Raw genomic sequence first — 12,249 nt, forward strand, 5'->3', positions numbered from 1 at the left:
CGATAGCTTCCCAGGGAGTTTTACCTCCATTTAGCACTTACGTGCTCTGCACTGAACAGTGCTTCCACAACAGCCATTTCGGACTGGTGAGCTGGGGTGGGATCCAGTCCTTCTCCCCGTTCTTCAGGGGCTCCCTGTGTGGTCACAGAGTCTTGCGCCGTTTCAGCAGCAGCGGCGCTTTCTATGGCCGCATTGAGGTAGCTTTCAAGCAGCTCTCCATCCCAGCTTTCCGCAGGCTCCGGTGTCACCACATCAGCGCTGCGTGATGCACACATCTCATTGAAAATCTCAAACACATCTTGGTAACTGAATTCCGGCAACTTCTCCTCGCCCTCAGATGCATGATGTGCCCCATCAGAGGGCGGGCATTCAGCTGCAGAAGGTGGCTGCACGTCAGGACTCTGCGAGAAACAAAATACAGGGAATTGCTAGATCCAAAAATCACAACCATTTTCAGTCAGGGCTGACAGATTTTCCCACTTCTGAGGACCGTGCAAGTGCTTACTGATGATGAGGACACAAGCAGGGCAGGATGATCAAGGCTGTAGCTGGCTGCATCCCTCAGCAGGACCTCGGGGAAGTGCCTGCCCCAGAGCACACACGAGGTAAACTGATTCTTGGCCAGAGCTCAGTGAGATCCACAGCCAAAGCACTGTCTTCTGTACCACCCGCACAGCCCCTGCCACCCTGCTCCCGGAGAAGTGATCGAGGCTACACTAAGGCTCGGAAATCTCAAGCCCGTTTGATCCCTTCTGCACACTGCTCCTGTTGTCCTGCTCAGAGGCAGTCAGGCACTGACCTGGCACCACTGGCTTACACCCCTGCTTGCCTTTGGACTGCTCACACGCAGGGGACCTTCCACCAACCTCTGCCCAGATGCACCAGCACCTTTTGACCGGCAGTTCCCTGCCTGCGGCTGCACAATCCAAGCAACCGCTAACCAGGAAGTGGTTAACCAGGAAGCTACCAGGCCACTTACTGGTTAAGTAACCAGCCCATCTCTTCTGACTCTCCGTGGGACTTGCTTCTCCAAGGAAGACCCTTTCGACCGTGTATTTCTATCACCTTTCAATCTAGACACACCGCCACCCCCTGACGACTCCTTTGGGACCATGTGCTATCCCAGACACTGATCTCAGCCTTCTGACATCGGAACTGATGTGACTGTGACTTCCCATCACTCACACTGATCCTCATGTGCTGGAGGGAAAAGCAGCTCACGATGGAAGAGAGAGGACAAAGATGCACCGCGTGGAAAATAAACACCAGCCTATCGATGGCACGACTGGCTGTTGGCTATTTCTAGCCTCACAGCAACGTTACCCTGGCCATAACCTCCCCAGCTTGGGTAAGCTCATATTAAAACAGGAAAACACGCAAAAAGGACAAAAGGTCGGTATTTGCAAGACAAGAAACTGGACGATCAGGCTTGCACAGGTCAACCCTTTTTCAGCACACACCAGCAGAGCTTGCTTTGCTTATCCCCTGTGAGGAAAAAAAGTAACTCCATGCTGCTGGAATGCGAAAGGAAGCCCTGGCATGTTTACTGAGGCTCTTTTGGTATTGCATAAGGCAGGCCACCCAGTGAGGGGCAATTTCCACCAGAATTCTAGAAAGCCTTGACAGGAAGCACTGGAGCTCTCCTAGATAGGGTATCTCTGAGCTGGGGCCAATTCCAAAAGTCAGCTTGGTTCTTCTCATGCATCCAATGAAACTCAGGACTGCCACAAGCTGTCTGGGGCACAGAAGTGGAGCTGATTCCCAGTATCATAACATTAAAGAATCCCATTTTGTGCAGGCAAGGGCTTTCTTCAAAGACAAACGGAGACTCAGGAACTAAAGCGAATTATGGTGAAGTCAAACATAACACTTTTACGGGAAAAAACCCTCCGCCGATGAGGACACCCGCTATGCCGCTGCCCTGAAACCTTACCTGCATTACAGCACCGCCCCTTTCGTGTTTCAAAGCGGTGCTTTGGAATGGGCATTGGCAAACCACGTTACTTTCCCTTTCCAAAGCAGAGCAGTCCCAAAGTCCTCTCCTTCCTGCCGCAAGCCCAGAACCCTGCGGTCCATGCACGGGGTCTCCTCCCTTCCCCCTGCTCTCTGTGCGCTGCACTCACCTGCACAAAGCCGCAGTCGGTGGACGCCGCAGCACTGGCGCTGACAGTCAGAGACCCTCCCTGGGCAGGGGGCAAACACTGCAGGGTGGCTGCAAAATTCAAACACAGGGATCAGACTGACAGAACCGGTGCCCAGTGTGCACAGTTCTGTTGCTTACTTGCATTAAACACTGCAGTAACCACTCCGTAAGATAACTCCCTGAAATGGATTATGACCTCCCCACTGACTGAGAGACTGAGCTCTCCACCTTAAAACATATTTCTTCTGAAGTATGTAGACACAGATCAAACATACGTCTTGTAGAATTAACCAACACACACACACACACACACAGAAACTTCCTATTCACTCTATCTTAATATCACCTTTTGGATTTGGCTGCTTGACTGTCTCAACACACCACACCACAGAAAGGGGACTCACACAGGAAGGGCCTGCATGTTCACACACACACTGGAATGAAAACGGGATCTTATTCCAAAAAGCAGCTCCGCAGATGAAGCAGTTTCTGCGGGTCTCAGGTTTTGGTGACACGCAGAGAGAGCGTACAAGGAAAGGCACTGCTGGCAGGACAGACAATCTTTAAAATTTGCAGTCCTTCCGGGCGAGAGAGAAATCCTTGATGAGATCAAATCTAGGCCCATGTTCACAGGAATTAAATGGTACGAGTGTGACTTGAGACGGCCACGTGATCAGACCCGTTTCTTTGCAATGCCTGACACCTCCGCGGGATTCCTCACGAGACAGTTGCTACGATAACCGATACGGATTTGAGTACCTAAACCTAGTGCCCTTTGTCATACGAAATCTGTGAACTTTTGTCCAGTTTGGAGCAACATACACAAGAGCTAAACAACATGGAGCGAGCTAGTGGACATCCTTCCACAGCAGCGCGAGACGTGTCTGACTCCTGTTACTTCAAAAGCTCATGTTCAGCAACCTTAGGGTGAAATCTGGACATCTTTCAGAAGAACAGTCTGTGGCCTGCAAACATATTACAGTTCTGTGCAGTGCCAAAAATCTAAGGATACCTGGGCTTCACTCCCTGGGAACGCCAAAGGACGTGGACAAACCCAAGAAAACCACCAAAGAAACTTAAAGGGCTACTGTAAAAACAGTGCAAGAGAGCAAAGGAGAGATTGGCTGTAACCTGCTGGAGTCATCCTAAGGAAACAAACACGCAGTACAAAGAGCCTAGTTTCTAAGAGAAGAAAAGGAAAAACCCAAAGGGAAAAAGTGCTTGTGAAACAGGAGGCAAGTGTAAAACAGAATGTCCAGATCACAGGCTATAAGAAGCCACAAGTAAAGTAGAAATTGCACAACTCTTGCACTTCGTAGAGCTTACAGTGAAAGCAGCTCGTGAATCAAACGCGCTGTAATGCCTGTGCATCAAGGGGAGGAGAGCAAACATAACCGTGTAGCAGCCCAGACTGGTGACCAGTTCTGAACGGGTCTCAAGTGCAGAATGGTGCACAGAAAGAATGGTTTGCACTCACAACACCTTTTCTTGGGTTTTTTTGCCAGCTGCAGCAGTGCCTGATCTAACAGCAAGAAAAACTGCACCTGTGGAAACCCCACTGATGAGCTCAGCCGGCAAAGGGAAAGGGGCCAATTCATTTGTAGTACTTCAAGTCTTCCAGGCGAATCAGGATTCCACACACACCTGCTTCACCCACACACTGTTGTCCTTCCCTGCTCATTGCAGAGAAGGCGTTTCTAAGCTCTTCTGTCTCTGATACAGTTCACCTCATCAGAGCCAGAAGAAAGGAGCAGCTAAAGCACATTCTGTCACCGGCTGGTAGCAAGTAACGGACAGGGAGCACACATCTCACTGCAAGCACGCACGTCAGGTACACACACAGTGACAGAGCACTGGGGAAAAACATTTCATGCATCACTTTGCGGTAACTTCCCGAGCAGCAAGGGGAGAACTTTTGCCGTACGTGTTGGATCCGGGCCTGGCAAGCACTGCCCTGGAGACGCGCAGCTGCCGGGTTCTGGAAGGGAAGCAGCAGCTGGAGCCCCTCGCTGAAGCGGCAGAAGCGAGAACACGGTGTGGAGGGTGTACGTGACCTCGGTGGAACACCGGTGGAGGACGGGAAAGGGAGCCCCTGGGCCTGGGAAAGCTGCGGAAGCCCCGTGCCCTGGCAGCGACCCAACAGAACCCTGCCACGGTCTGGAAGGGACTGGGCGCTGCTGGGAAGTCGTTGCCTGGAAAGCAGGGGGGTACAGGCAGGAGGCCGCTCTGTTGGAGTAAGGGAAGAAGCTGGCTGGACGGCAAGGTTGAGGAGCCTGTCCTGCAGTCACCAGTCCTGCAAAACAAAGGGAAACGAGGACTAAGGGAAGGAGTTTTCACTAGCCCTGAAAGGCAGGATGAGGAGCCAAGGCTCCACGACGTTCCCTGGGAAGACCACCTTTGCTCCAATGCTCTTAATCCAACAACAGACTCTATTCTTACACCTAAACATACAGTAACTGCTGTAGCAGTACCACCTGAACACACAGGAACATCAGTGCTGTGCCAACACACAGTCACCTCTGGAGCATTCAGTCTCCTGAAGCCCTCAGGAGCAAGGGATCGCTACCTAGAAATGTGCTCTTGTAAATCAAAACGGGCAGGAGCTGACTAAACGGGCACGAGTCATTTAGGAAGTGCTGTGCGTTACAGCAGGCAGCGAGTTGAAATGAAAGGGGAATCGTTAAGCAGGGCTCTACCAAGCTCCAGCGCTGACAGCACACGGGCAGCCAAGGCAAGGGCAACGTCCAAATCCTAAACGAGACTCTGAGAGCCCCTCATCACAAGTCTGTCAGTTTGTCAAGGAAAACAAACCCAGAGCCAGCTTTTTTCCAGGTAGCTCACCCGGTTCAGTTACTGTTTCACGAAGCGGTACCTGCCCTCAGAGCGTTACCCATCGCTTCACGCAGATTTAACGACAGCTTTTGGAGCAACCCCTCAAGGAGAAGTAGCGTTCACCTGGCAGGGCCGTGCCCGCTCCACAGAGACGGGGTGAGGGTGCTCTTACTGCAGCCCCCGACAGAGGCCCTCTCGCAGCAGACTGAAGCACACGCGAACCCCGCTCCCCGTGCCTGCTGGCAGCACATCTCCCTGCGCCAACAGCAACGGCTTTCCCGCAGCGGCGGCGCTGAGCGGCCGCCAGCAAGGTCCGGCAGCCCTGCTCCCTGCGGGGGTGGCGCTCTACGAAGCCCCCAGCCCCCAGTGCTTCTCGGCCCGCAGCCCGGGGCCACCCCAGCTCACCGGGCCTGGCAGCCTCGCCGAGCGTCGAGGGCGGGCGCTGGGAGCGCTGGGGCGGGCGGCTGGGCAGCTCCGGGCCGGCCGCCAGCTTCGCCTTGTTGGCCCTCGTCAGGCGCTTGAGGCGCACGAGGAGCTCGGGGCGGTCGCGGCGGAAATGGGGGCTGTGGAAGTGCAGCAGGGGCCCGGCGGAGCTGCCGCCGTCGCCCCCCGCCGGGTCCTGCAGGGGCCCGGGCCCCGGCCCCGGCCCCAGCTTGCGGAACCCGTACAGGTTCAGCTGCCGGATGAAGCTGGCGAAGTTCCTGGTCTTGAAGAAGTCGGCGCCCAGCGCCGCCCCCTCGCCGGCCGGCTCCGCGCCCAGCAGCTCTCGCTCGAAGAGCCGCTGGTCGATGAGCAGCCCCTCGCCACGGGCATCCCAGCGCACGGAGCCGCAGCGCGGGCTGTTCACCAGCTGCCAGAGCTTGGCCGGGAAGTGGCTGGGGTTGACAGCGCCGGGCAGCCGCAGGCCCTCCATGGCGCTCCCCGACAACGGACGCCCCGGCCGCTCGCGCTCCACCGGCCGCCGGGCAACGCCCGGCCCCATCGGCCCGCGCTGGGGGAGCGACACCGGCCCGCGGCCGGCTTCAGCCCGCGCTGCCCGCCGGGGCCGGCCCCGCCACCCCCTCGCCTCGGCACGGCCGCACCCGCAGCCCCGCCAGAGCCCGCCGGGCCCGCGGCGGCTCCCCGCTCCCCCAGCCCCGCCGCTGCCCTCGCCCGCTCCCCGCTCCCTCAGCCCCAACAACGGAACCATGACAAGAACTTAAAAACCCGACCTGCAGCAACGAGAGGAAAGCTCAAACCTCGTCGCTGCGAACAGCTCTCCAGCAAACTGCTCCTCTAGAGCTGGGCAGGGAACGGGGAACACGAACCAGCAGCGATGCACAATGCAAGTGCTCAGCACCCCATCAGCGATCCCCAGCCGGACCCGAGCGGCCATCTGCGCCTTCCGGGTGTCTCCCCCCAGTGTCTGTACCAGGTGTCCTGGCTCTGCTTCCTCGTGGCTTCCCGTGCCCTCCCTCACTGGCAGAGCAGGAGAGACTGGAAAGCCCTTGCTCAGCCGAAGTGCTACTGAGCAACAGCTAAAACATCGGTGCGCTGCCAGCGTGATTCCCGGAACCAAGCCGGAACACGGCACTGCGCCAGCCACAGCGAAGAGAATCGGTTCTAGCCCAGCCAAAACCAGGACAGTATCCACCCCTTATTCCGTACCATTCCCATCATGCCAGGTCACTCGATGTGCCACGACAGAAAGCTCATGCTGCACATCACCTACACAGCTATAGCTTGGGAACAGAGCCACCAGCATGGGAATCCACCCTTGCTTAGCCACATAGAAGTGCATCTGTGCTGCCTACAGAGTGCACTCTCAAGCGCCACCGAACCAAGCTCCCTAAGTGGAAATGTGCACATCCTGCTCCTACGGCTATGTGTTAGAACAGAAACAAGTAACTGGACATGTTCTACACAGGGAGTCCTCCGGAACCGTGCTGCCAACATGGATATCGTCACTTGCTTACACACGTCAAACTCCATCCCTGTAAAGCCTCACTGAACAGCACTCTCTGATGATCCTCAAAACAGCTCCCAAAGTGTGAACGTCCAAATTCTGATGCTAACAATACAGTAAGAAACAGAAAGCTGGTGCTGGGCATCACGTAAACATGGTGCCTTCCGCAACAAGGACACCAACATGGCAATCCACCTCTGCTTAGCCACCTAAACGTACACCTGTGTCTGACCGCACAGGGCAGCACTCTCAGACACCCCAGAAACCAGGTCCCTATGTGTGAATATCCATGCCCTGCTCCTAAGCCTCACGTCTTAGGACAGAAACAAATAGCTGGACATGTTCTACACGGAGAGCCCTCTGGAAGGGTGCCACCAACATGGATATCCTCTCTTACTTATCCCACACAGAACTCCATCCCTAAAGCCTCACGGGACACCACTATTCAGTGACCGAGACACCAGCTCCCTGAATGTGACCCTGATGCTAAGCCTAAGGTGCCAGGACAGAGAGATGGTGCTGGGCATCAGCTACAAACGGCGCTCCCTGCAACAGTGCCACCACCAGCGCAACCCACTGGGGTGTCAGCCACCGCTCCTGTTTTGGTTTCTTTTTTCCCTTTCTTTTCTCTCCCCAGATTTTTTCCCATGTGTTTTTGTTCCAGTCTTTTTAACCCCACGGTTATTTTATCCCCACGTTTTCCCCCTTCCAGTTCCCCTCCTGCTCCCATTTTCACACACACACACCCCCCACACACACCCCCCACTTTTTAATGATTTTTCCCCACCGGTTTCTTTTTTTTCTCTCCCTCCAGAGTTCTTCGGGGATTTTTTTTCTCCCCCCTGCCCCCTCGTGTTTTTTTCGGAGGTGGCTCTTGGGTTTTTTTTTGGGGGGGTGGGGGGGTTATTTGTCGGTTTTTGTTTATTTCGAAGGTTTTCTTACTTCTGCTGGAGTTTTTTCCATGTGTTTTATGTTCCACGCTTTTTTGCCCTACTTCCCCACCCCCATCCCCCCCATTTTCCTCCCTCCCCCTTTCTCTCTCCCACTGTTTCCCCCAGGTTCGTAGGTTTTTATCCCAAGGATTCCCACACGCACCATTCCCTTCCCACTTGTTTCCCCACCCCCATTTTCCCTTCTGGTTGGTGCTTTCCCCACAGTTTTCCCCCTCCACTTTTTTTCCCCATTCCTCCCCCCCCCCATTTTCCCCCCATTGGTTGGGGTTTCCCCACAAGGATGGGGATTTTTTGACACCTCCCCCTTTTTTTTCCTCTTACCCTCCCTCCCCACCCCCCCGGGGTTTCATTTGATTTTGGGGGGAGTTTGTTTTTAGTGATGGCTTTGAGTGAGGAATTTTTCTGCCATTCCCCCCCCCTTTTCTTTACTGGCCCTTTTCTTCCCAAGGTGGTGTGCGGCTTGGGTGCAGGTTTTGTTTGCTTGGGTCTGGTTTTCTGTTTTTTCCATGTTCCTTTTCCTTTCCTGGATTTTTTTTTTCCCCACCTTTTTTTGTTCAACATTTTTTAACCCCCCCCGAGATTCCCCCCCACCATTTTTTTCTCTCCACCGGTTGGGGGGGGGGGGAGTCCCCCTGCCTTTTTCTCCTCCCCTCCACACTTCCCCCCCCCGGCCCCCCCTTTCCCTCCCCCACGGGGTTGGGTTTTTTGGTTGGTTTTTCTTGTTCTTGGGGCTTTCTCCCTTCCCCTTCCTTTTCATTTGCTGGGTTTCCCCCAGGTTCGTGCTTTTTGTTTGTTTGGGGGTTTTTGTGGGGGGTGGTGTGGTTTTTGTGGGGTTTCTGGGATTGTGACGTTTTGCGTTTTCTTTCTGTTTCCCCCTCCCACAAAGATTTTTTGGGATTTGTTTTTTCTTTATTCCCTTTTTCCATTTTTTAAAAGTTAAAATTATTTTATTTATATTTTGCTGGAGTTTATCCATGGTTTTTATCAATGCATTTTATCCACTTCCCCCCCTTCCCCCTCGCACTTTTTTTCCCCCGTTCTGGCTGGTGCTGTTTTTCCACACAGTCCGTCCCTATCCCCCCACACCGCCCCCGGCGCTTTTCCCCCCTCTCCCTTCTCCCCACCAAATCTCCCCCTCCCCACCTTTTTTTTTTCCTCCCTGGTTGGTTGATTTCTTCCCCACGGTGTTGGGGTTTTTTTGCGCGCCCCCCCTCCCCCTTTTTATTTTGGCTGGGATTTTGCTCCAAGTTGGTGTGGAATTTTGGGTGGAGTTTCTGTTTGTTTGGGTTTTGGTGGGGTTTTCCCCTTTTTTTTTTCTTCTTTTTTCTGGTTTCTTTATTCCTGGATTTCCCCCCCCACACACACGTTTTTTTGCTCCACATTTTTTACCACCCCCCCCCCCCCCCCCAGTTTTTTCCCCTTTCCACCCCCGCTTTTTTATCTCCACCGGCTGCTGGGGGCTTTCTTTTTTCCCCGTTTCCTTCCTCCCCTTTTTTCCCCTCTCCTCCACACACCGCACCCCCCCCAACCCCCCCCCCCCCCCCGGATTGGGGTTTTTGCCTGGTTTGGTTTCCCCTTTTTGTTTCCACAGGTTAGTGGCTTTGTTTTCCTTTATTCCTTTGGTGAGGGGCTGGGGGTGGTGCGGTTTTCGTTGGTTTTAAGGTTTTTAAGGCTTTGTGACTTTTCCCCCAAAGATTTTTTTGGGTTTTGCTTTATTCTTATTTTCTAGTTTATTAATATTTTATTTAAATTTTGCTGGATTTCATCCATATTTTTTGTTCCACTTTTTTCCACACACACACACCTCCCCCTCCCACTTTTCCCCTACCCTTTATTTTCCTTCTGGTTGGTGGGGTTTCCCACACTGCCTTTCCCCCAAACCGCTGCCCCACTTTTCTCCCCTGTCCCTTCGCCCCCCAAAACCTTTCCCGACTGGATGAGGGCTTTCCCTCAAAAAAAAAAAAAAGAAGGGGGAAACGGAATTTTTGGTTGATACGGGTGCAACGTATTCAGTTTTAAACAAAGCTTTAATGCCTTTGGGGACGATTATATGATGCTAAAAGGGGCGACTGGCCAAGGTGAAAAGGCTTATTTTTGTAAACTACTAAAATATCAATTGGGAAAACAATGGGGCATCCATAAGTTTTTGTATATGCCTAACTCCCCAAAAGCTCTTTTGGGGAGAGATTTGTTAGAACACTTGGGAGCGACCATTACTTTCAAAGGAGGCGAGATCACCTTAAAAGTAAAGGACCAACAGTATATAGAGATGTTAAAAGCTTAATTTTATACAGATAAGCTCAAGGAGAGAAAAAAGTCAGTCAGGATTAAACAATACCCCCTGAAGAGGGAAGATAGGGAAGGAATTTTTTCCAAATGACTGAGAATTTCCTACAGCTAGGACTGCTAAAAGAGTGCCAATCTGATTTTAACACCCCTATTTTACCTGTTTGTAAACCTTATGGGTAATACCGGGTGGTAATAGTAAATTCATACACTTTGCTAACATACTTAACATCAGAGCTAACTTGATTTACTGTTCTAGATTTGAAGGATGCTTTCTTTTGCCTCCCTCTCCACAAAGCCAGCCAGAAAATCTTTGCATTTGAATGGAAAAGCCCTAAGAGTAGGTGCAAAATCCAGCTCATGTGGATGGTGTTGCCTCAGGGATTTAAGAACAGTCCCACCCTGTTTGGAGAACAACTTTCAAAAGACTTACCCTGGGAAGCCCCACCGGAAGAAGAGAAGTTACTGCAGTACATAGATGACATCCTAATAGCTACCCAGACAGAAGAGGCCTGTGTGGCCTGGACAGTATGACAGGATGGTGTAGATTGTGGATCTACCATCATGGACTAATTGTTAAGCCTCTATATGCACTACAACAAGAATCTTCAGTGACAAGAGAAGCGACTTAAGCCTTCCACCAATTAAAAACGCCTTGAGGTCGGCACCAGCCTTAGGACTCCCAGATGTGAGTAAACCATTCTTTCTTTTCTCCCAATAAGAAACAAGAAATTGCCTTAGGAATACTAGCACAGGACTTGGGCCTGTAAGCAATTGGACTCTGCAGCTGAAGGATGGCCTGGATGCCTCAGGGCCGTTGCAGCAGTTGTACTACCTTGGGCCAGAAAATGTGCTGGTGTCCCATACAGTGTCTGCAGTGCTGAAAGTGAAAGGCGGGCACTGGCTTTCCCCACAAAGGTTTCTGAAATATCAAGCCATCATGGTGGAGCAAGCCTCAGCAGAGACTACTGAGGCCACATATTCCAGTCGTCCGGATCTGAAAGATACCCCTTTAGACGACGCAGAAACCTGGTTTACTGGGAACAGCTATGTCATCAGTGGAAAACGACATGCTGAAGTAATAGAATCCAGACCGTTACCCATAAACACCTCTGCACAGAAGGTGAAATTGATTGCTCTGACTAGAGCTCTGGAGCTGGCAAAAGGAAAAAACATAAATGTCTATACATGTGGAGGATTGGCTTGTCGAAAAAGGTCAAAAGGTCACGCTCCCATCAACAAGCTGAAACAAGACATCTGTGTAGAACATGGTGCAAACCTCTCATGCCAGATAATGAGGAAATGAAGGACACCGGCAAACACCAACATACTATGACCAATCACAGCCAAGGCCACTAAGTGATAAGTGCATGAGAAGGAGAATGGTGGGGGGGGGTGCACGGTGTAGCTGCAAAAATGTAGAAGCTATAAACCAATGATCTTGTAACATGTAAAAGCTATAAGCCAATGATCTCTGTATGCAAGGTATATAAGGATCCATCTGCTTAGCAATAAACTGAGACTTGTTGGTCATCATCTGATGAGCTCGTCTCCCGGCGGTTCCCACATATACAGACTCAAGATATGTATTCGGAGTTGTGCATGCACATGGTGCCGTTTGGAAGGAGAGGACTGTTGAATTCACGAGGAAAAAAAAACATTAAACATGCACAAGAAATACTGAGACTGTTGGAAGAGGTCCAACTACCTGAGAATGTGGCAATTATGCACATCAAGGCACACCAGAAGGTGAGCTCAAAATTGGAGGAGGGAAATGAGCTGGCAGACAGAGAGGCAAAAGAAGCTGCAAAAGGTGAGATAACAATTGAAGGAGCTTTAATTCCTGATGGGAAAATTTCTCTAAAAGGTAAGCCAAACTATAATAAAGAAGATCAGAAATTAATTGTAGGTCAAGATGAAGGGTGGGCTAGTACACCACAGGGAAAGATAATTGTTCCCTCATCTTCGTTTGGTCCTTAGTAAAGAATGCACATCAAAACACACTGGGGAGTCGATATAAATATTTGATAAGCAAAATTATGCTATTATTCAACAGGTAACTCACCAGTGTGATCTCTGCCTCCAAACAA

This window comes from Lathamus discolor, chromosome 5 (genome assembly GCF_037157495.1).
Source record: "Lathamus discolor isolate bLatDis1 chromosome 5, bLatDis1.hap1, whole genome shotgun sequence".
NCBI lineage: Eukaryota > Metazoa > Chordata > Aves > Psittaciformes > Psittacidae > Lathamus > Lathamus discolor.